Genomic DNA, 23,587 nt, shown 5'->3' on the forward strand with positions numbered 1-23,587 from the left:
CATTTCTATGTACGTAATGTGGTTCGGATCCCACAATAAGCTGTAGGTCCCATTGCTAGGTGACCTATTGGTTCCTAGCCACATAAGAGTATCTAATCCTTCAGGCCAGCCCTAGGAGAGCTGTTAATCAGCTCAGTGGTCTGGTAAAACTAAGATATACTTAACGTTACCAATCTAACAGAGATTTCAGTCTATTTATCATCATGTGGAAACATCATTTACATACTTTTCATTTATAGCAAGGTCTTCCCTGTGCAGTTCAACCTTGAACCTCATTTTATTTTTTAAACTTCATCTACATAATTTCTTTCTAATTGCCCAAGTCTGATGCTTGCCTTACATGCCTCAAGGATTTTCACTGTTTACAAATGAAAATAACTTATGAGCTGTTTCTCTGACTGCTTTTATGCTACATATGTCACAAGTTGTTACCTAGGAAAATGAATCATGAATGGAATGTTGAATGGCTTATGTTTTCAGTTGATACAGTAATGATGGTATAATTAAAAGAGACGCTGTGGAAACTCATAAGAGAGTTTGAAATTGTTTGTAAGAGGAAAAAGTTCAGAGTAAATGGGTGCAAGAGGAAGGTTGTAAGGGTACAGGGAAACCAGGATTATGTGGTAATGAATAATGATATGAATGATGGAAGATTGAAAGCATTTGGCTTGTGTATGGCTTGGAATGTCTATAAAAGCTATGTTGGGAATGGTATGAAGGCACTGTCTAGCCAGCTCCTCTATATCTTTATGGAAGTAAAGTGTAGAATGTAAAATGCAATTACATAAAGAAGTCTGAAGCTGTTCAGGTATAAGAAGAATGGAAGAGCAAGAAATCTGGAAGTAAATAGGGAAAACAGCAAATTTGAAGGGATGGATCAGTGTTTTTCGTGATGGTTGAATCATGGAAAAAAGATGGTATGAAAGGGAAGTTGATACACTGCTGATGAGCAATCTGTGTTGGCTTTTGAAATGCAGGTGTTGTTGGAAATTTTCTAATGATTCATTACTCAAGGTTTGAATGTGGCAGTGATCATTGTGATTTTTTCTGGTGCTACCCAAAATGGCCTAATGATGGAAGAACGATAATAATTTATATAGACTTTCTTTTTAGTTAATGGTGAAGGTTTTACTTGTAGAAATCCTATCCTCTGATACTTCATTAAGCTGTAAAGCTAGAATTAAGGTGGATAGGAAATTACCTGCACCCACTGTTCCTTCAATTATGGTATTCCCAAGTTCTTGCTCTTACTATCTTCTATATACCCCTTATGCATAGTAGAATTACTATTTTGTCCATGTTATTCTTTCCAAACTGTAGCTGTTTTTCCTTCCGTATTATAGCTACATATATTTGAATAGCAGTACATGCTTACATGTATTGTAAATATACAATTAATAGTCTTTCATATTATTGTCCCCTGAAAATATTGGGGGTGGGGAGGGGGGCCAGATTTTGTGCCCAAGGGTCTTGTATGCCAGCATATACAGTACAGTATGTTTGTATCACCAGGTGGCTGGCAACAGGTCTGACTTCTCTAGGTTGATCTCCAGGTTTATTGTAAACCTAAGAACTGACACAAGTCAAGCTGCTGGTGGCTGTAACTCCTTTGAAGAAACTAGAACCATCCAACAGACCAGGTACCAATAAAGATGCATACTAAGGCAATGCACCTGTCCAGGTAACAATGAAGATGCATACCAAGGCAGTAGCCATGTCCAGGTACCAGTGAGGGTGCATACTAAGGTGATGTACCCAGAAGGGTAAAAGGGGTTAGAATCCTGATAAAAACAAAGGTCTACCTTAAACATGGATCACTGGGGAAGTGCATGCTTCTCAGGCTTAAAGAAGCCATCTGTAAACAGTCTCCTTATGCAAGTGAGTCAGGCAGAGATTTTATGAGTTGATTAAGGTCGATGATCAGTTTCCATTCTACCATAGGCTTTGGAAGCCAGCAACTGGCAGAGTCTCTTTCTACACCATTAAGGTTACTTTGTCATCAAGGACTTGGGACATATCTCTTTGTGTGATTGGAGGGATATGAGTTGAAGGAAACTGGACAAGAAAGTATTTAGGAACCTGTGTCTGGAAATGATACCCAGCAATTGAAGCTGAGAAATTGATTTCGAACCTCTGTACTTATGGATACCAGGCCTGCCAGTTCACCTGAAGGCAGCCCATGATCTGAGAGGAAAGGGCAAAGGAAACAACCAGTCCTCATCTGTGCCCACATATCGCATGAAACTGTAAGGAAGGCTTCCCTCAGCCTCCTTGATGAAAGGGTGATTGAGAAGTATGTGTGTGACTATGAAGAAGAGCAGTGCTGATGCAGAGATCGGCTGAAATTTTTGAGGCATGAGTGTGGAGTGCTGTCAGCATGGCATCATTGATTGTTGGTGCTGACTGGAAGGTGAGCACTGATGTTCAAATGCCTGGGGCTAAGAATATAGCAATGGGCAGATGATAATGATGATGGCTCAGGTGGAGTTTGTGGTTAACTTCTCTCCCAAGGCTTGAACCAAGTCCTGGAAGAACCTATGAGTCATTGGATACCAGACACACATTGAATGTAATTTCTGCCAAGCACAGCAACTAGAGCTGCCTTTCGTGGGTTGTCCCCCATCATGATGTTGATGAGCTTGCAGTAAGTGAGCTTACACACGATCAAGAGAAAAATAGCACAAGCCCTGTTGGAAGGGACTAGCAGAACCAAGAAACTACTTATCATATCTCATGATTACAAGACTTTCCCTTCAGAAGTACTCACTGGTGTCCATCTCTGAAATTGACCATCTGGTGAAATGTGGTGTGAGGGACATTCTAGACAATGGGCTCAATGGCCAATAAAGAAAGAAGCCTTAGATCATCATTCTTAAATGCAAGAAAAACTTGAGTAGCTGTTGGACTTGGAAAGGCAGAGGTTGACCTGAGCTCATGGGCTTGTCATAATCTTGGAAGTAGCCACAATTAGCTGTTTGTGTCATGACATCTTAGGGGATGTGATGTAGGGACTTTGTCACTGGAAGCTCCTCTTGGAATTAGAGGCTTCTTTGTTATTTCATAGAGTGCTACTGGGGTCCTCATTTAGAGTTTCTCTATATGTGTCCTCGATCAAAAATACACAGCCTTGAGAGATATCAAATCTGGTTCTCTGAGGAGTTCAGAAACCCAAGAAACAAGAGAAGGAAAAGGGCTTGAGAGGCCAGGGGTAGGTGAACTGGTGAGTGACCCAATAAACAGGCTTGGACAGCAAGCAAAAAACCAGTCAAAGGCCATGAAAACTCAGGATGAATAATGGAAGCCAATGAATAACTCAAGCCAGGAAAAGAAACTAACTGGAGAATGAAGGTGTAAAGTATTTACATGCTTGGGGGTGAGAAGAACCCTTTTGTAGGGTTATGTTGCAATTTGACAGCAATGGCAGTAGGCTTGGGGGACAATGAAACTCATGACGAGGTTTGAGGATATTATTTGGCTTTTATAGCAAGTTGAGGAGGCGCACAGAGTAGTAGGATCTTACAAAGGTTTTCAAAGCCTGAGAGGTTGAAGCAGTGGAATGGTGAACTGAAGGTTTAAGGAGGCACAGGAGAGGACTCTACAGACAAGAACCACAGCATGTGGGTATTGAAGTTGAGTTATGAACCAGGGTAAATATATAAGTGATGGCAAAGTCAAGTCATGGGAGCCTAGGAAGTTATAGACATCAAAGTGAATAAGGCATCCAAAGTTGGGCAAAGTCATGATAGATTGGTAACCAGAAGTTTACTGTGGCACAGGATACACACGAATGTATGACAAGGCTGTGAGCACTGTAATATTCAAGGGCACTGAATGTAGGCTAGATTGGCAGTGTGCTGAGTGGTTGAAGAACCAGAAGTGTGCAGATACACACACTGTTGGTCATATCAGCAAGTTATTATATATTGAATCATATGAACATACAGCGGTAATGAAGGAGTTGGTGAAGTATCCAGTGTCAGACACAAAAAAACTGCCCCAGAAGTGGAGAGGTCAAATGGAATAAAAGCACTGGGACATGGTGGGTCACTCAGCACTGCATCAAAGTTGTGATAAAAAGAAGATATGAGAAAAAAACATAATAATTTAAATAAAGCAGTAATTCAGTGAAATTGCATATAAGATTTGCATATAATTGTAGATTAAGAAAAGTAAGATTAATTCAAATGAAATAAAATTAGAACCTTAAAAAGATTAAATCATACTATTGTGTAATGCTATAAAACTATATGGGTTCATATTCTAACTTGCAAATGTTCCATTAGATTATGGGATTCATCATTAGGACATAGTAGGTCTCCAATACTTTTACCAGCTAGTCAATGTCTTAGGTGTGCTAGTGTGTTCATGGCAGTCTAATAACATATGTTCAACAGTGAGGGAAAATCACAAGGCACACAGACTGGTACTGATCCACCCACTGGTTAGGTCAAAGCAACAGGAACAGCAACACTACTAGCCATGGCAGCAACAGTAGGAACATAGCCAGGCAATGAAATTGGGGGATGTCAATAAAAAACAAGAGGGTTGGTATCTCTTCTCGTTTTGTAGTTCATTTGAATCTGATGGCTTAGTTTTATGAGGTGTAAACTGAAACCCCACGGATGTAGATCTGCTGCAGTGGATAGCAGAGTCATCTACAAATAATGATCCTTCAACCCCAGTTGGTAGGTGATCCATCAGGCTATTGATTATAATCGCAAATAAGGTATCACTTAGCAAGTACTTGAGGGACACCTTCTTGTACATAGGAAAAGGCAAATGCAGATCCAATGTCAACTTTTAGGTAGTGATCTGATATGAAATCCTTAATTAAATAATGTGTAATACTTCCAAATGCCCCAGGAAGCCAACTGCTTCAGAATAGTACCATCCTCCAAGTGGTATCATAAGCTTTCTCCGTATCAAAGACTACAACGACTTGACTATGGATGGCAAAAGCATTTTGGATCTCCCTTGATAACATTAATAGAGGTTCTATAGTACCTCTTATTTTTTCTGAATCCAAATTGCCTGTTGTTTGTTTGTTTGTATGGTGTTTTTACATTGCATGGAACCAGTGGTTATTCAGCAACGGGACCAACAGCTTTACGTGACTTCCGAACCATGTCGAGAGTGAACTTCTATCACCAGAAATACACATCTCTAACCCCTCAGTGGAATGCCCGAGAATCGAACTCACGGCCACCGAGGTGGTAGCTCAAGACCATACCGATCATGCCACTGAGGTGCTAAATTGCCTATTGGATAAAAGATTTTTTGTTTCCAAATATCAGACCAATCTGTTATTCACCATTCTTTCAAATCGCTTACATACACAGCTTGTGAGAAGTCTGTAACTTTGAATTAGTTCTGGGTTCTTACCAGGCTTTAAAACTGGGGACTACAATTGACGTTTTCCAATACATACTTGGGAGAGGTGAGTATGAAGTTTCCAAAGATCATTAAAGGTATCCAAGAAGCCCCTACTGGTCTCTAGAAGGTGCTTTCACAATTCATACATAATATATCATCCTCTCCCGGGGATGTTGATGATGAGTGGCTAAAGCATTCAGCATCTCATCCATGGTAAAAGGTATACTGAAAGCCTCTGTATTATTGGATTGAGGTGGAACTATTGATATAGAATTTTGGATTTATTGAAATTCAAGAGTATTGTGTTGCACCAGCGCCTCAGTGGCGTGGTTGGTATGGTGTTTGCGTCCTATCTCGGTGGTCGCTGGTTCGATTCTCGGCCACTCCACTAAGGAGTGAGAGATGTGTATTTCTGGTGATAGAAGTTCACAAATCGCGACGTGGTTCGGAAGTCACATAAAGCCATTGGTCCCGTTGCTGAATAACCACTGGTTCCATGCAACGTAAAAACACCATACAAACAAACAACCAAACACTAGATACTTTGGCAAAGTGCTTGCCAAATATCTCTGTTACTTCTATAGGATCATTGGACAGTACCAAGGAAGCTGAAATCAGATCTCTACCAGGGATAGTTGGGTCATTCTTGGCCAGGTGAGAAATTCAGAGGTAAGAGTTTCATTTGAAAGCAGACAGTAATGGTAGTTGCTGATTAAGGTCTACTTAAAGGGGGTGAAGTCTGGATACAGTGTGTTGTGCAAGACTTTCCATCCTTCTCTCCACAAGTACATGAGGTATAATCATAATATGAATGATGTATCCTAAAAATAATTTATTTCACTCAGTGTAAAAAACGAATAAAATTATGTAGTAAGCCAAGATAAAACAGAGGAATAAAGGTAATGGTTACTTTACTACTGGAGCATAAAGAAGTAAATATCATTAAGCAAACAATGAACCCCAAAAAGAACAAGGTAGATAGAAAGTTAATAGCTCATTACATTTGAAAATGAAATGAACAGTTAAAAGAAAACTGCAAAAACATGGAAGATAGACAGACCATAGGCTACGCACATTAACAGTGCAGCAGCAGCACAGTAATCACGTTAACACATGAGTGAAGAATGTATGGAAGTGGACTCACAATTATACTGTGTCACTGGCATGTCATGAAACATGGAAGAAAGGCTGAGAAGTCCTGGAGGGAACGGCAACAGATCAGTTTTCAGTGGCTGTGCACAAGAGAATGAAAATGCCATTATAGTACTACAAAGACCAAGGAAATGGGTGGACATGTGCTTTGGATCTTTCTTCGAATTGCTTTGCTCATACACCTGGATGCATTTTGCAGAGTTTAAAGACTACTTTACAGTTAATGGGTTTGTAATAGCCTGAACATAGGGGCATCTGTTGAAAGTAGTAAATACCAATTCATGGAACTAACATGTTCAGGCACGTCTGTTAAAAGTAGTAAATGCCAATTCTCTGAACTAACAATTCACCAATAATTATTAATGTTATTGATTTATTATTATTAGTAAAATGACACTACTAACTCACATTGTTAGACTTCCTGTTGGCAAGTGTGTAGGGTTTGTTCTTTAACCCAAAGTAAGGTAGTCAAGGAACTTGTCACAGATCATAGAGAACAAACAATGAGTAAAAGGCAAGAAGCAATGCAGTAGGGGCTCAAAGGATGCTGCCCAGTTTTAACTTGCACATTGCACAATGAAATGGTACCTACCTTTGGAGAACATTGGTACTATTATCAATATCTTACTTTTTTGTATGAAAACCTAAATAATAGTCCTTATTCTCATTTTCCTAGGATTACTTCATGACATCCCAGCTGCTGACAGAGCTACTGTAGAAGAACTGCTGGCTGAATGTGTAGATGAGGCAGCACCTGGAGGAAGATTCCAAGCAGCTCAGGAGCTACGAGAATTTTTATCTGATTTTTTAGATGAAAATGAAGATGGTGACCTCAATGATGAGCAGGGTGATGATGGAGAAGATGAGGACTATGATGATGATGATTATGACTATGAGGATGACACAGGCAAGAAGAAAGGGTGAAACCTTGAAAGCTTGTGTTAGGTGGAATTAGCACTTATATTGCAGTATTTATTTTTATTCTTGCTTTGTAGAAATAACACTTTACTTTCAGAATTGCATAGCATACTACTAACAGCATATAAAGTTGTGTGTTACCTTTCATTATACTGCATAAAAATGAATTCATCAATCTTCTAAGACTAGGTAATCCCATTTTGAGATGTCAAACACCACTATATAAATTCCATTATCAGAATGTTATCACACCTATTACTAATTCATAAATAGTTGTTATTGTGCTCTTTATGAATTTTTTGTTGAAGAATCTGTGATTGAGTAATTGTTGCTGATAAAAATGTCATTTTAGGCCGTGTCTTAGAGTGATGTTGTGTAATGAGTGATCTGATTGGAATATGAGTCAATATTGCATGTTAAATTGAAACTATTTGATAACTTCTAGGAGTTCATCTAAAATCATCTGTGTTTTATTTCAAAAGCTTTTATTGCCTATTTAGGTGTTGGGACCAAATTCCAGTTAGAACCTGCTCTGTGGTAGTTAGATGGCAGGTTAAAACTGTATCCTTCTTTACCTCCTATAGCTCATCAATTTTAGTGGTTTGCATGTGGTTCATATACTGTTGCTTGCCTCATTCTTTTTGCTTTTACATCAAGACCTGGCCAAACTAGTGGTTTGGTGATTGCCACTTCCGTGGAACTAAACTGTGTAGTAACGTGCCTTCATTCATTCTGAGTGGCTCTTTGGCTTTCACATGAATACTTTTACTGTATTAGTATAAAAAGTTTTTATTATAATTTCAAAAGAGCTTTCTTTTTAAAATGTTTAGAATTTTAACATGGTCAGTTCACCTAAGAATCAGTTTTACCAGTGCATAAGCATATGCAATCTTAAAAATTTCATCAAGTTTCAGAACTGGTTATGTTTGTTGTATTTGATACATGTAATTTTCTATATTTTGGCCATATCATTATATAAATAGATGCAAATCTTTTGCTTCATATAAAGCACGTTTTGCTCAACTACCTTTGTTTTGATTCAGCTGTTTTGTTTGTGCTCACAGAGCAAAGTGATAAGCTACAGTATGTGAGACTGGGGTGTAATGTAGGATTGGTACTGCCATCCATCCAGCTACTGCCTCGGTTGTTTCTAAGTTGGATAAAGAACTTTTTCTCCCCACCTAAATTTGCAATATTTGCATTTGTAAAGTACATAGGTTAGTATCTATAGTATCTATGGTATATTAAGAGGAATTTTAATCTTGTCTTGAAAAAAGCTTATTAGGCAGCTTTGAATTTGGTCTATAGGATTATTCCAATAATTGAAGGTATAAAAGAACTTATTCACATTGACTAAGTTATGTTGGTGTGGATTGAGCAAACTTGCCCATGTTCATAAGGTTTTCCATTAGTCATTAAGGTTTAAACAATTGAAGTTGGTTGAAATCATAATAAAAGGAGCTTTGAAATGGAGGGATATGTCAAAGGTGACATAGAACACCAATACAGCCGGCACCAGTGATGGTGTATTATTCAGAAATATGGGCATTAAGAGGAGCAAATGCTGGAGCAAGCCTTACAATGGTTTGTGGCGAGATGAACAAATTTAATATAGTAATAGGTAAATAACATACATTGTAATTTAAATATTAGATGTACTGTACTATTTAGGTTCTTATGGTCAAAAAGAAGGAATACTCAAGAAAAAAAATTTCACTGATTGACCTAGAGTAAGGGTCTTGCTTGATATTATTGTTAGAATATTGTCTCTTGTGTGGATTTCTCTTTTGTGGAAGGTCAAGGGTGGCCTTGTGTCAATTTTTCTTTTTCAGTTTGGATGGATGGATGTAAGTCTCCACAATTATAGGGGAGTCAATAGTGCTACCTCAGAAGCTATATTGATACTGGTTTGGTAATTGTGTCATGCTTCTTTTGTATGGATGGTGTGCCTTTCACCTTTATTAAGTAATTTTTTAAATGTCTTTTCTCAAAACTGTTTCAATAATTCCACTTATGCAGACCTATATGTTGTCCCTTTAGAATAGATTCACCATGTCACTTTGCATTGTAAAGTAGCTTTATTTGGAATGAGTGTTATTGAATGAAAATTTTCTAGTATATAGTTGCTCTTTCATTTTTCCAGAGAGAGTATTAGAAAATATTTAAAGTTAGATATAACAAGACAATTCATTTATATACTTCATTTATATTTTTCAGCTAAAACAAGTCCCTTGAATTCTATAGGTTTTTGCCAGTGTAATTAAGACATATCGTATTATCAGAACAAATTATTTTGAAGAATAGTATGTAATAGGCAAATGCTTCCTTTTATGAGATATTTTGGAGAAAAACATATTTTTGAAAAGGCTTTAAGAAGGCAGGGTGTAATTTTTACAAAAGCATAATGAGTACAGGACTAGATTTATAAATTAAAAGTTTTGTATTACTGTTTTTGAACTGTTTGTAGAAATGTTTGATATACTTAATACACTGCTGTATGTATTGTATTTGTATTACTATAAGCATTATTGGTCTCTGAGGATTAAATATTGAAAAAAATAAGGTCAACTTGGTCAGTATCAGTGTGTTAAAATTTCTGACTAGTTGGAATTTGATTAGGTGTAAGTTGATTTGGAATTTCAGATTTGTATGATAGAAATTTTATTTTTTTAATAACTTGTGGATGCCTATTTTGATTATGGCTGGAAATTTTCAAATTGAAGTACTGTACTGGTCAGTACCTATTTTATGGTAGATTATATATATATATATACATATATACAAATAGATATATACACACTTGTAAAGAGGAAGGCTGTGCAGTCTTTGTAATTGCTTACTAAAATAGAAAGTAGATTACATTTCGAGAAGGACAATGCAATTTACGCACAAGTAACACAACAAAAAGGTAATCACAAAATAAACTTGAAAAGCTAATATTTAAGTTCTTTAGAATTTAATATAACTGTACAAAAAAAAGTAAATGCTATCGGTTAGTTGTGTGGTAGTGTAGGCCTTAAAAGATAATGTCTCTGGAATCAGAATTGGATATTGAGGGCATCTACTGGAAAATGCTGCTGTGTTTAGTATTACTAATAGTTATAAGACTAGTGCAGTGTAGAAATACTGATAGTTAGACATTGTAGATAGATTATTGGCAATAAGTACATTATGGTACTTATATGAAGTTTGCTGCTTCTACATAGACAAATAGATATTAAACTGAGTATCTTGCAACAAATTTTAACCTTCCCAAAGAGCAAAAATGGTTAACATGGGAAAATGATGGTTTCATGTAGATGATTTGTAACATACAGTATATGTCTTTAATAATAATAATAATTTTGACATCATTTCATTGTTGGTTTCTTTGAAGTGAAATTAGTGTAAGGGAAATTGTTTTGCATGTGCTGATGCTACATCTCATTCTTGTCCACTAATTACCAACAATGCTGCTATTGTTGTGATTTCACATAAAATTATGTGTTTTAAATTTTGTAATAATGGCTGCTTGAGATTTATACTAGTAATGTGAGTTTAACTCAAAGTATTTATTGTTGTGGGACTTGTCATTTGATAGACATTTAAAATTTTACTGTTCATGTATGTATTATGCCACTGGAAAAAGGTCATGACAATCATCATAATGTTATAGTCACAAGTTTTTATACTAACTTCCTTTTCAGTTTATATTTTTATCAATTTATATGCTTCCCATATTACCAAGTACCTCTTAAATTTTATTTCAAAAATTGCATTTTCCTCAGAGTATCAGTTACCTCCCAGTGGGATGTATTGCCCTCTCTGTTGTACAGCCACAGTCTCACTGCAAAAGTTTAAAAGGCAATTGTAATTAGACATTGAAAGGAATTAACTCTAAGTAGCTCTCTGCTGAATATTTATTTCTGTGCACATATGTTATTGTAATCCATATTTGGTTCTTTATAGGCAATATTTTCTCGTTACTACTAAAATGTTTTATTTTTTATATTTAGTTGGTAGTTGGTTTGTACACTCATGAAATATTAACATTATCTCTTCTGATTAATGGTATCTTGTGCATGGACCCCATTATGTGTTAATTTTTGATTGCCAAGAAAGAAAAGTTGCTACAGAATTGTTTTGTAATTTTGTTAAGCATTCTGTATGTTCTAATTCTGATGCATGTCATGTATTTTACCAGTTCTTTTTATGATTCTCTATTGCAAGATCTTACCATATTAGTGAATTTTTTTGTTATGGAATCTGGATTGTGATTAAAAAATATGCTAAAGATTGAGGATTGTGTGTTTCTGTCAAGATAAATTTGAAGATGCTCTTGCTTCTCTCTTAATGTAGATCAATATCCGGAGGAGCAGAAATCTCATTAATTGTTTGCAGTTGAGAAAAAATGGTCTTTTTACCATTTTATTTTTAACTAATTTCTTTCAGGCTTGTTTCTTAATTTTACCATAAATAACACTTTGGAAGAGGAATTTCTTTCCTTCCTTCATGCAGTGTTTGAATCTGTGATAAAATCTGCCACATAAAACAAGTTTTCAAATACAACCATTTCTCAAAATTTTATTGTTTAAGCACCTTGTATGTTCATGCTGTAAATAATCAGTTGTAAGAATATTTGTTTTTTCCCTTCCTATACTACATACATATTAAAATAATTTGAATGAAATATTATTCATATCAATTACAAACTCTTACTTTTACTGAAACCATAATACCTAGTTAGAGCAGGCAGTTATCAAAACAGGTTGGAAGATGCAAAATGATTTTTGGTTTCTAGGTTCTGCCTCTATTTGGAAAGCCACCTTTCTTAAGGAGGGAAATGGTCTACAATGAACATCCAAAAGTACTCTAAGCAAGGCACTCCAAGTATATTCTATAAGAAATATGAGTTTGAAGCACATCTTGTAGGGTTTGCAGTTTTATTATTATTCTGGAACTTTTTAAAAAGAAACATTTTTGGAATAGGTAGGTTATCCAGAAAAGCAAAGATAAACTCTGGCTTTGCAAGAAGTTACTTTAGAGGAATGAGAACAAATTGTCAAGACTTGGCCACAGTTGAGAAAAGTTAGCTAAGAACAACCAAGAAACATTTACAACTATGAAAAACCATGATCTTGAGGAAGAAAGTGTTTCACAGAGTAGTGAGACATCACATCTCAGCTTCTGTATGGAATATATTTTAGAGATTTAAGGTCTAAAATCAGTGTGAAATATACTTTCTTTTCAAACCAAGAAAGACTTAGTTTATGTAGAACTTGGGATGAGTCCAGTGAGTCCTAAACAACAGGAACCAAAGGTAAACCACAAATCTGGACATGGAAAGTCCCATGAACATGAAGCAGGTTAGTACATGCCCTGCTGGGAGCAGCCAACTAAGGAGGACCCCTTTGCTTCAGAGATCAAACCCTAGTCTAGATAGATATGATCAGGCAGAACTAACACTTTTGAAAGCATAACCATAACCACATGGAGGAAACAGTGAATCAGGTCAGAATAAAATGTCAGGTGAGGACCCATACTAACTGATTACAGGAATGTTCCCAAACTAGAATGCAAGCAGTAATTCAACATAACCATGTAGGAAGTTTTAACTGGTTGCAGGCAGACTTAGAGTTTAATCCTCATATTGGGTGGACATTCACTCTAAAGCATATTAAACAAGTGCCTTCAGCACATAACATGAAGTCCTATTGAGAGAGTATTCACTTCATTACAAAGATCTTTGAAGGCTGAGGAGCATTTCCATAGACTAGTTTGCAACCACAGTGTATGAAGTGCTGGGAAACTTCCAAAGTCTTATAAACTTGGGAGCATGGGGATAGATTTTGTTGCACACTTGTGAGACTTTGTGGAAGGGTTTGCATATGTATATCATTAGGCCTTCAGCAGGAGTGGTTGACTGACCAAACCATACTTATCTAATAAACATACCAAAATGGAAAATTTAAGTTTTGGCTTACATTCTGCATCAGCCCAACATCATTTACTGCTGTTTCAACTTCCAGGAAGTTATATAGTGCTCCTGCCAACAACCAGATGTTCTTGATCAAAAGTTTTTTATCAGTTTCACTCTGATCTCTACTACCTGTGCTATCTTCCAAATCATTCCAAATGGCTAGCATCTGTGGTTTGCAGACTCAAGATTTCATTAGTCAAGACAGACTATTCCTCTTAGTAGATACGTCTCCCATCATTTGATGACAGGTACCATTTTCTTTTATTATAATCTAGGATTCACTGTTTCCTCTAACCAGGTATTAAGGCTGTGATACGAGAGATTTGTATCTATGACAGATTTTGTCCTTAAATTTTTTTATGCACCTTTCAACAAATTTAGGTATTTCTATCTAAACATTTTAGAAAATATAAGAAGGTAATATTTCATGGGCATTCAAGAGTTTTTCTGTATTTGAATGAAATTTTTTTTTTTTTCAATATCATGACAACAGAACTTGCGCATTTGAACATTCCTTTCATTCTTTCTCTGTACTGTATTTGCATGTAGCACTTGTTGAATATTCACACATTCTCAGTGCTTTTGAGGTCTCCACAATTTTTCTGAACCTTTGGGGTTATGACAAAAAAAGGTCTTATTTATTTGCAGTGTAAAATGTATGTGCATATTTGTTCAAACAAAGTGATGTTCTTCCGTATTATGCTTGGTTTAAGTGTTCAAAATAACTGAAATAGCTTTACTCTCCAGATCTGCTATATGCAGATAAAATTTTGTTACATCTTGGGAGATTTCCTTTGTAAGTTGAGTACTTTATTGTATTTCTGAGGTACCGTTTGCTTTAATGAATTGTTTACTAGAAATGCTCTCTGCTCAAGGTATGGGCATTCAGTGTCTTTTACAACACTTTGCAAGCTAAATGGTTGTACTGTAGTTTTGCAGAAATTAAATGTTTACTAAATAGATATTTTGTAATCCTTCAAGTGTGTTTCATTTTTCCTTTTAAATGTGGTAACACTAAAGAAAGGAAACAATCCCTTATTTGTTTTGATGTTTTTTGACTGATTGAAATTTCATTAATTAAGTCTTTCATTAAGAAAGCAGCTTCTCTTAATATTCCAGTTGTATTACTTAGCTGTTCAATTTCTACAATGTTCACCTTTTCAAAGAATAAATCTTCAAATTGTAACAATCTGTATAACTGTTCTGGTCACCAAGATCCATCAGAAATTACCAGGCTGATGAAAATTTCTGTATCTCTGTGCCAGTAGCTTAAGTAGCCTGAACTTTCTTATTCTTGTTGCTTTTTCCTATTTTCTCTCATGACTAACTTAAAGTTCTCTAATTACAAGAAATTAAGAGGATTCAATTATTTCTGATAAATTAAATAGAATGAGACTGGCTGAAAAAGCTTTCACCAAAAATCCAAAATTTCAGATCAAAATAAATTTACTTTCAATCTTTAATCAATAGTAGTGTGTATGATCTGGATGATTCACCAATCCACGATGCATTACAGACTAGAACATACACTAAAAATCATCTTGTGGGACTCACATGAGGAGTTCAACTATTCCCAATTTTCTGTTTTGTAGTAAAAACGAGAATTTACTAGATAAAACTATATGCTGCAAGTCAACGACCAATGTGTGAACTTTTGGTGCATCTACAGATGTTCCTTCCTGAATTAAACACGCATAATGACATGGTCTCTTGCTAAACTCCAGAGTTGTCCAAGCCAAACAAAATAACAAAAGATCCACTGTGTAGGTATTTCATTTTATTTTTGGTAATTAAATGTCATTAACCCCAGAGGGGTTAATGCTGTCACAGATGGTGCACTTTAGGCATTACTAGAAGTACAACTTCCCACAGGGGCTAGTGTTGTCACACGAGGCATTACTAAAAGATGTATACTGTATAGCACTGTCTCTTCAAAACCCAGTGGTACCAACTTTTTAACCTTTTACTTCCATTCCATTTCCTTCAATTGTTTTTTCCAACCATTCTAATTCCCTCCTTCCACTGTCTTATGCAGTTCGTGGCTTTAATAGATGAATTTTCTTAAATCATAACCTTGCTGCGCCCACTTTTAAGCCTTTTACTTTACCTCCACTCCCTGTCTTCAAATCTTGCTGTCCAACCCCATTAACTATCACTTCTTAGTACATCTGTTAGGTTTTCTTCAAGTTCCACTTAGATTCTTGCATTTCATTTGCTTTATTTTCGGGATTTCTTTCTTATCTTGCTGTCCAACCAATCCAACTCCCTCTTCTCACTGATGGCCAAAAGTGCACCAGTCCTAGAACTGACAGTAAATTTCACAAAGCAGTTAAATTCAATTTTACCTTAATTAAGGTGGTTATTAAAGGAAATTTAATTTTGACATTAAATAAATATGACAACTACACAAAGCCAATATAAATGACAAAAAATTACAAGACCCACGCTGCACATGGCAAAAAATAAGCAGCTCTTGGCAAGACCAACTGTGAGAAAAGAACAATTGTCTGAAAGCAAAAGCAAACCTAAATCTGAATTGAACGAAGTCATATATGTACTATAAGGTAAAAAAAGAAATTTACTGGAAAATTTGGTGACATTTTAAAAAACATGCCTTATATGCAAAGCAAATGGAAATATGAAAAAAATAAACAAGATTCACATTGCACTAATGGCAGAAAATCAATAATTTATGGCCAAAAGAATGGATGAAGTTGGAAAAGGTGCACTGGGAGAAAATTCACACTGCCCAAAACCTCACTAAACTAAACAGGCCAACTATATTCTGAAAAGTCAAACATTTAGGCATAAGTGGGCATGCTTATGCTATAAAAACTGACCAGGAGATAACATAGCATACCAAAAATAGCTCTTGATGAAATGGCAGTTCTTGACAAGACACCAAAAACAGCTCAAGACTTTAAGGAAAGAGATTATTTAAGAAGAGATGAAATGAAATAGACGACTAATGAAAAAAAGGAGCATTGCTGAATCCTTGGAGGTTGTGATGACGTCATGAAGTCTTACAAATGTAATCCACTAAAAGTCTGATTAGTATAACTAAATTAAGTCATTGTAGAAAAAAATTTCACTAAAAATATTTGTATGTATATTAGCATTGGAATGATGCCTAGAGTGTTGGGAGACCAAAGCAAGTAGGGCTGTTCAAAGAATTATCATTACACTTGTGTAAAGCAGAAATTGAAAAAATGCACCTTTTTACTTATGTTTTTATATGCAATTACTGATGGCATAATCAAATAATTAAATCATACTAGTGCATATATATATATATATATATATATATATATATATATATATATATATATATATGTATGAGCCCAGCCTTGAGAGAGGCTCGATACGTAAACAGAAATAATTGAGGGAGGACAAGATGAAATTAATTGAACTTACCGTAAAACTGATTTATAATGAATATTTAATCTAGAGGAACAGGTCGCCAGAAACTCAGCTAGTTACTTTACAGCTATTTATTTACAAAAGGCCCTTACTGGCCTGGAGAAAAGTAAATGCAGCGTCCACACGTTGGGACCCATATATCTCTCACAAATGGATAGCTGGCTAAAATGTGATTCGTGAAAGCTGGTTTCATAATCTTCGGTAATGCAACACTTGCGGGGGCAGATAGGACGTGACACGTGACTACAGGGAATCTGGAAAAGAATCCCAGATTAAACAAGATAAAAGAAAAAGGATTTCTTGCCCCAAATTATGATTGTTTTGTTCTCTAACACTGGGGAAAAGGAACTTTTTAATGTTTCACTGAGGTATGCAATGACTTCATTTGTCTGGGACGATCACACAAGGGAAACATGCGGCCATGAGGCAGTGAGAGGGAACAAAGGAATGAGTTCTTTTTGGTTTTGAAATTGAATTGGGAAAATGGGGATCAAATAGATAATAGGATGTAAGGGACTGGCAATATGCTGTTTCACAAGACGTACCTGGATGTCGTGTTCAGTGGATCTTTGTAGAAAAATGTGGCCTGGCTTTGTCTTAGGCCTGGGTCGTTTGGCACGCCACTAACCCCATGGATAGGCCTAAATGGGAGGCAGGTGGTCGGACATCCGTCCGAGGTCAACGTCTGGAGACGACTGGGGGAGATCGCAGGCGTTTTGCTTGGGTGTTGGGAGTCAGCTTAACCCCCACGAGCAGGGCAAAATCCTGGAACAGAACCATAACAGCCAGCAGAGGGTTCACAGGAAAAAGAGCTTAAGATATAGGCCTAAGAAGTGCCAGTCTGCCTACATCCTTCCCTTCGAGATACATCCCTAAAGCTGACAAAAGACTATATTCTCCCTTCTCACAGGAAATTCTTAACCCTGGACGGCTAGCGTTGGTTTCCCGCCCAAATCAGCTGATATTTGGAGGAAGATGGCTGCCGTTTTACAAATCAAACTAATTAATTAATTGCTGGGTAGACGAAACGATCTATAAATGTCACAGCTCCCCCTGTTAAGAAGGCATTCACTCCCTTTCGGGCGTGAAGGTCTTGGCTTAAATAAGTTGATCGTCTCGACTACCCAGTTCTCCTACTCTAACTTGAAGTTTTTAGAGCAGCGATACAGCTAACTACAGTGGCCTACCTAACTTATAGGTGGAGATGCTAAGTGTACTAACTTAATGGAGTAATGTAGTCTAGCGTAAGTAATAACTACGGGTTGTCTGTGACGACAGTCTACTCTACCCCTAGATAAGGTTACTTGAAAATTCTACTCGCTACTAACCTAATGCCCTGGTACTAAATCCATTAGCCTAACCTACTCATTACAGTTAATTCGAGACGCAATCATTCCAGAGTGTGGTATGCACAGCAGTGATGTGTCGCAGGAATTGTTAAAATACATGGAGGGTGAGGTAATTATGCTGGAAAGGATGATGGATGGTTATTAGGAGGAATGAATTAAAGGTAAATTATATTTAAGTGAGGGTTAGTATTACAATTGCTAGGGGTTAGAGGGTTAGTTTACTGGCAGAGATCAGGCTGGCTACCTTCTCTGGGTAGGTGCCAGGATCACTCTGCAAATGAATGCGACACTGTACCTCGGGCACAGGTGTCAAGGAGAGCATGTGGCTCTTTGGTTAGTGTGTTAATGATTTGTTACGTCCCTTCTTCTTCTTCTTCTTATTCCTCCAGGACCTGGCTATACCAGTCCTAGGAGTAGACGGAGGCACCGACTCTGGGGTAAGGCCAGAAACGCCGTCAGGAGCAGCGGCAGTGGTAGCCTGAGGGATTGCAGGAGAACACCCTACTTCGGTATATGCAGCAACCGTCGTAGAGATGGAACCTACTGCAGGGGAGGCCCTCACTTCGGCTGCTGCGACAACCGTCGTAAGGGGAAAACTCCAGGCTGACTCCGTGTCAGTTCCTGGTTTTCCAGAGGAGGTATGAAGGTAAGGTCTGCCGGAGGTTCATCCTCGGGCGACAGAGGTGAGGCTGAAGAAGAATTATGGGCTGGAGATTGGCCATGGGCTGCGGTAAGCTCCATGCCTGTTGGGGGATCTCCTGTAGGAGGATCCTTGATAGGTTAGGCGCCGGCACTAGCTCGGGGCCAGGCGCAGAGGTCAAGTTCTGTGGTGGCTCTACGTCCAGGCTGGACGGAGCTTGGCACTGCCCAGTGCTGCCAAGTGGCACTGGCAGAGAGTTGAGGTCGACTGGACCTGGGACGGGTACCGGAGGTGCAATACCTCTCAAGCGTGCCCTTGGAAATGGGAGACAGAGGCTCCTGTCTCTTGTTGAAGGCTAAGCCTTGTGGAATATGGTCAGTGTCCGTTGCTGGTAATCGGCTAGGGCACCTAGGCCAATTCGTGGAGTGCCCTAATACGTTGCAGGTTTTGCAACGGAACTGTGCATGATCAATCTCCCTCCTTAGTAACGGGGGAGTCTGTTGGTGGACGTACTTCCGGGAGGAAGTAGGTCTTGGATGGCTCCTTGCTTTGGAGTAGTTTGTCGTGGGGTTAGGACCCCTAAGCTTTTTGGAATGCGAGGGAGACTTCATGTCTTGCCCTAGGAGGAGGTCATAACCTCCTGGAATGTAGCTTGCAACTGCAAGAGTACATACTTTGGAGAAATTAGGTCTGGTGACAATCAATTGGACGGTCGGAAGGATCAGTTTAATATGATTGATGCCTTCAATTGTGATTAGTTGACGTCTGTCAATATTAGCCCCTCGGGGGATTCAGTCTTCCCGTATCAGGGAGATTTGAGCGCCAGAGTCGTCGTAGGCTCTGACGTGGCTTGGCGGATAATGGCTTTGGAGGGGTGCGACTGTTATAGGGCCCTTAGCTGGAGGTCCTAGTGAGGAAGGATTTGTAACTGCCATTGCGATGGCAGGAAGATTGTGATTTGCGCACCCTCCGTAGTTGGCCGACATGTGACCCTTGCGGCCACAGTCTCGGCAGAACGTGTTCCAGAACCTCTTCCGTGGCACTGGACGGTAAGGCCGAGATGGCCCCACAGGTTGCGAATCTGCGGAGTCACCAAGGCTGGCAGTGTGCTCTGGCACAGTTGAAGAGTCCTCTCTGGCAGTGATTTGAGGTAGGGAGGTCAAGGAAACCTCCGTTGGATCACCCTTGAAAACAAGTTCGGGGTTAACTGGTGGGCTTACCTCTTCCAAAGTGGAGGAGGTAGGCGGTAAGAGGCTGAGATGATGCGGAAGGAACTTCGGGCTCTGACACTGGGTCAGGGCCAGGTTCGCAAATAGAAAGGATGTCGGGGACATCGGAGGCACTAGCCTCTGAACCTAAAATTGAGGTTTGATTATGAGGCATGCTGCAGGGATCCGGTGCATCTGGTAGTGGGAGCTGCGTCCAGGGGAGATATGGCTTTAGGAGATCTCGGCCCAATATCACCTGATAAACATCATGAAATTGGTCAACTACGCCCAGGCAGCACAATGTGGTTTCCCTGGTCTCCTGGTCCAGAAAGGGCATTCCCACATTCAGAAGGACCGAAGGAACAGAATAGAGGTTACCGTCAATCCATTCAAACTGAATTTCTTCGTCCGTCTGGATTTTGGCACCCCTAGGCAATGCCTTTCTTGCAATGAGGGAGACCTGGGCTTCGGTGTCGGCCATGACCTGTACCCACTGATAGGCCGTAGGAGACTGTTCATCAGGCAGGGCTACATGGTAGCCTTGGAGAAGTTCACCCTAGAAGCTCTCATCCCAAGGTAGAGATCGACTTGGGCACTGGTCGGAATCCACAGCATGCCCACGGACACAACAAGTGGTGCAGAACCTCCGCAACCACCTCTTACCGGGAGTCCAGCTCATGGTCTGGGGCTTGGAAACTTGCCGAGAGATAGCGTCATCTCTGAGAGCTAGCTCATGCTTTCTCTCTTCTTCACGTGCCTTCCTTTCTGCTTCTCTTTCTTCCTTTTCTTGCAGGCGTGCGGCATCCTGCTGCGCCTTTATCCACTGGTCAAGTGCTGGTCCAGTGTAATCAGCCTCCTTGCCCAGAGTTATGAGGGCTCCAAGCTTCTCTAGCTCTATGGCAAAGAAGTCGCAGGAAGCAGGGGAAGACATTTCCCTTAGGCTGCAGTAGAGGCTCTGATAAAGTTTAAAATAATGGCCAGGAAGGGTAATGGATGGAATGGGAGTGCCTACTGCGTAAAGTGACACTCACTTGGAAATGTGTTCTGAAATAAGTAATGAAAAGTCTTAAAAGACTGGGTGCTCTGTGGCACTTGGGAAGTGTCCCGTAAGTTGGTGGCACTTCTGGAATGGCACCTTCTGATGAGGTGAGACAATCACATGGAGTGTGCGGCGTACGTCACACTTAAGGGCGTTCCTCACTTGGGAGACGCTGGAATGGGCTACCTGTAGGTCCCAATACAGTGCACGGCACTTTCGGAGGCGTTCCTTGGTTCAGTGATCCAAAATGGTGGATACTCTAATGAATGGGCGTTCCGTAGGACGGACACGCAGGTATAGGGCTACCTGTACGTCTGTACAGGTGCGTGGCACTTCAGGAGGCGTTTCTTTTTGAGACAGCACTAGTAGTGCTGGTATTGCGGCACTTCGGGAGGCGTTCCCTTGATTGAGTGATCCGGGATAGCGGATTCACTAATGGATTGGGCGTTCCGTAAGGACGGACACGCAGGTTTGACAGCACTTAGGGCTGGTATTGCGGCACTTCGAGAGGCGTTCCCTTGTTGAGTGTTCCGAAGGATCACTGACCCTTGTACACGGACACACTAATCAATTGGGCGTTCCGTAAGGACGGACACGCAGGTAGAATGGCTACCTGTACGGCCTGTACAGGAGCACGGCACTTATGAGGAGGCGTTCCTTTTAGAGCACTGGTATCGTGCTGGTGTGTCCCGGACACTACATGCAGTATACTCAAATATACTGAAGTGAAATGGTACTCTGTTCGGGGCAGAGTGTAATGGTGGAAGAGAGAAAGTAAAAGGTGGGAGTACTTCAGCAGCCAGTCGATGGACAGTGTCAAGAATTAGTGGCACTGTAAAATGGTAAGACCTGACGTGCACTGGTGGTGGCCAGTCCTAAACTGGTAATGACTTCCCTGTCTGGAAGTAATGAATTTGCGTGGCACACTGTGCGAATTGTGCTTGCGGTATACGCAAGTCTTTCGTGATAAAAGAAAATGAAAAGACCACTCAGGCAACGACAGGTAATGATAATTTTAGAAATGCTCAGTCCCTCGCTGAAGTACTCGATAAATGAAATAAATAAATGCTTGCAAACTGCAATGGACACAGGCGCGTACGTATCACGCTCAGTGTAAATAAAAGACACAAGAGACTGAAATAATGTTAGTTCTGCATGCTATAAGTAATGAACGTAGTACTCTTGGCTTCGTGAATAATGGGTTCTGGTACGATCTCTCTCTCTCTCTCTCTCTCTCGGAGAGGGTGAAAAATGATATATGAATGAACTCCCTTATATTGAATTGAACTACTAATGTTAGTTTAATATGACGCAACTTGCGTTAAATTATCTACTTACGTTAACGTGTAATGAAAGAATTGCTTTGGATAACGTTTTATGAAAATGATAACGCGCTCGCGGTGAACGATTTTTACGTTAAATGGTAGCGGCTTGCGCTTATGAAAGGATTTGCGTTTCAATATGAATTTTACAAAGACGCGTTTTGCGTTAACAATTCTTGTAATTTACTCTACTTTTAAGATTTACGTTAACTTTACGTAAGTATACTAGGTCCCTGTGACAAGTGAAATGACGGTAAGGATGCTAAGACGAAAATGTTAGCAAACAATTGTAAAAAGAAAAGGTTACGTTTAGTGCGAAGTGAAATGAAACTTTCGCTCAGCGAGCGAGTGAGCGATGCAAGGTCAAAAACGTGAGCGAGCAGAGTGGGTGCACAGCATGTCGTTCAAAACAGCTGATTCTCTGCAAACGCAGGCGATTTACAACACGAAATTCTAATTTCTTATTCAAGGCGAATTACGTTAATTTCTCTGGCAGAACGATAGATACTAGTACCGAGATTAATATTATTTACGTTAAACTTTCAAGACTTACATTACTTTGCTTAAATCGTTTAGATAATGCTTAAAGGTATAACAAACATGGCTGCCGCTGTGAGTGAACCGAAGGTTGGCTGGCAGGCATGAGAGTGCGCCTGCGCGAAGCTTACTTGGGAGAGCGTGTACGCTCAGCTTAATTAAGCTGAGCTAAGCAGTTACCAACACTTGGAATGAAACCTACGTTAAAATGAATTCCCTAACATATCACAGACAAAAGAATTGTACACTTCTTTTGCCGTAACTATTAGTAAAACACTCCTAACTAGCTAGGCTTTCTAATACAGCAATAATCCCTGGCAAAGCACTTCTTAGTTTGATCTGGTCCTTTCTGGCATCTATTCTACACACGTGTTAGTGTCTCGACAGACGAGAACAATGCGATTTACAAATAACAGAATTCGCTCGGCGCTTCGCCATTACAATATAATAATATTTCTCACTTAACACTCTTTTAAACACTTCGTAAATAAAAATACTTAAACGTACCTTAAGCTAACATTGGTTATAGAATAATCATATTAATGAATGGTATACCTTACCGTGAGCCAGTGTGTGTCCTCCGCGCAAGTGTGCTTTTTTTTCGCTTTGAAAAACATTTACATTCGTTTTACAAGGGATAACGCAATTTACAATCTTTTCTTAAACAAGC

General features: G+C 39.0%; 1 long non-coding RNA gene across 1 annotated transcript in view; it reads right to left on the reverse strand.

The window, feature by feature from the left end:
* Window positions 1-15,166: 15,166 nt before the first annotated feature.
* LOC135198797 (uncharacterized) overlaps window positions 15,167-23,587 on the reverse strand; it is a 69,826-nt gene continuing 61,405 nt past the window's right edge. The window contains exon 2 of the long non-coding RNA XR_010310893.1: window positions 15,167-15,707. This is a non-coding gene — a long non-coding RNA (uncharacterized LOC135198797). The remainder of the gene's footprint in view (window positions 15,708-23,587) is intronic.

The sequence above is a fragment of the Macrobrachium nipponense genome, chromosome 23 (genome assembly GCF_015104395.2).
Source record: "Macrobrachium nipponense isolate FS-2020 chromosome 23, ASM1510439v2, whole genome shotgun sequence".
Taxonomy (NCBI): Eukaryota; Metazoa; Arthropoda; class Malacostraca; order Decapoda; family Palaemonidae; genus Macrobrachium; species Macrobrachium nipponense.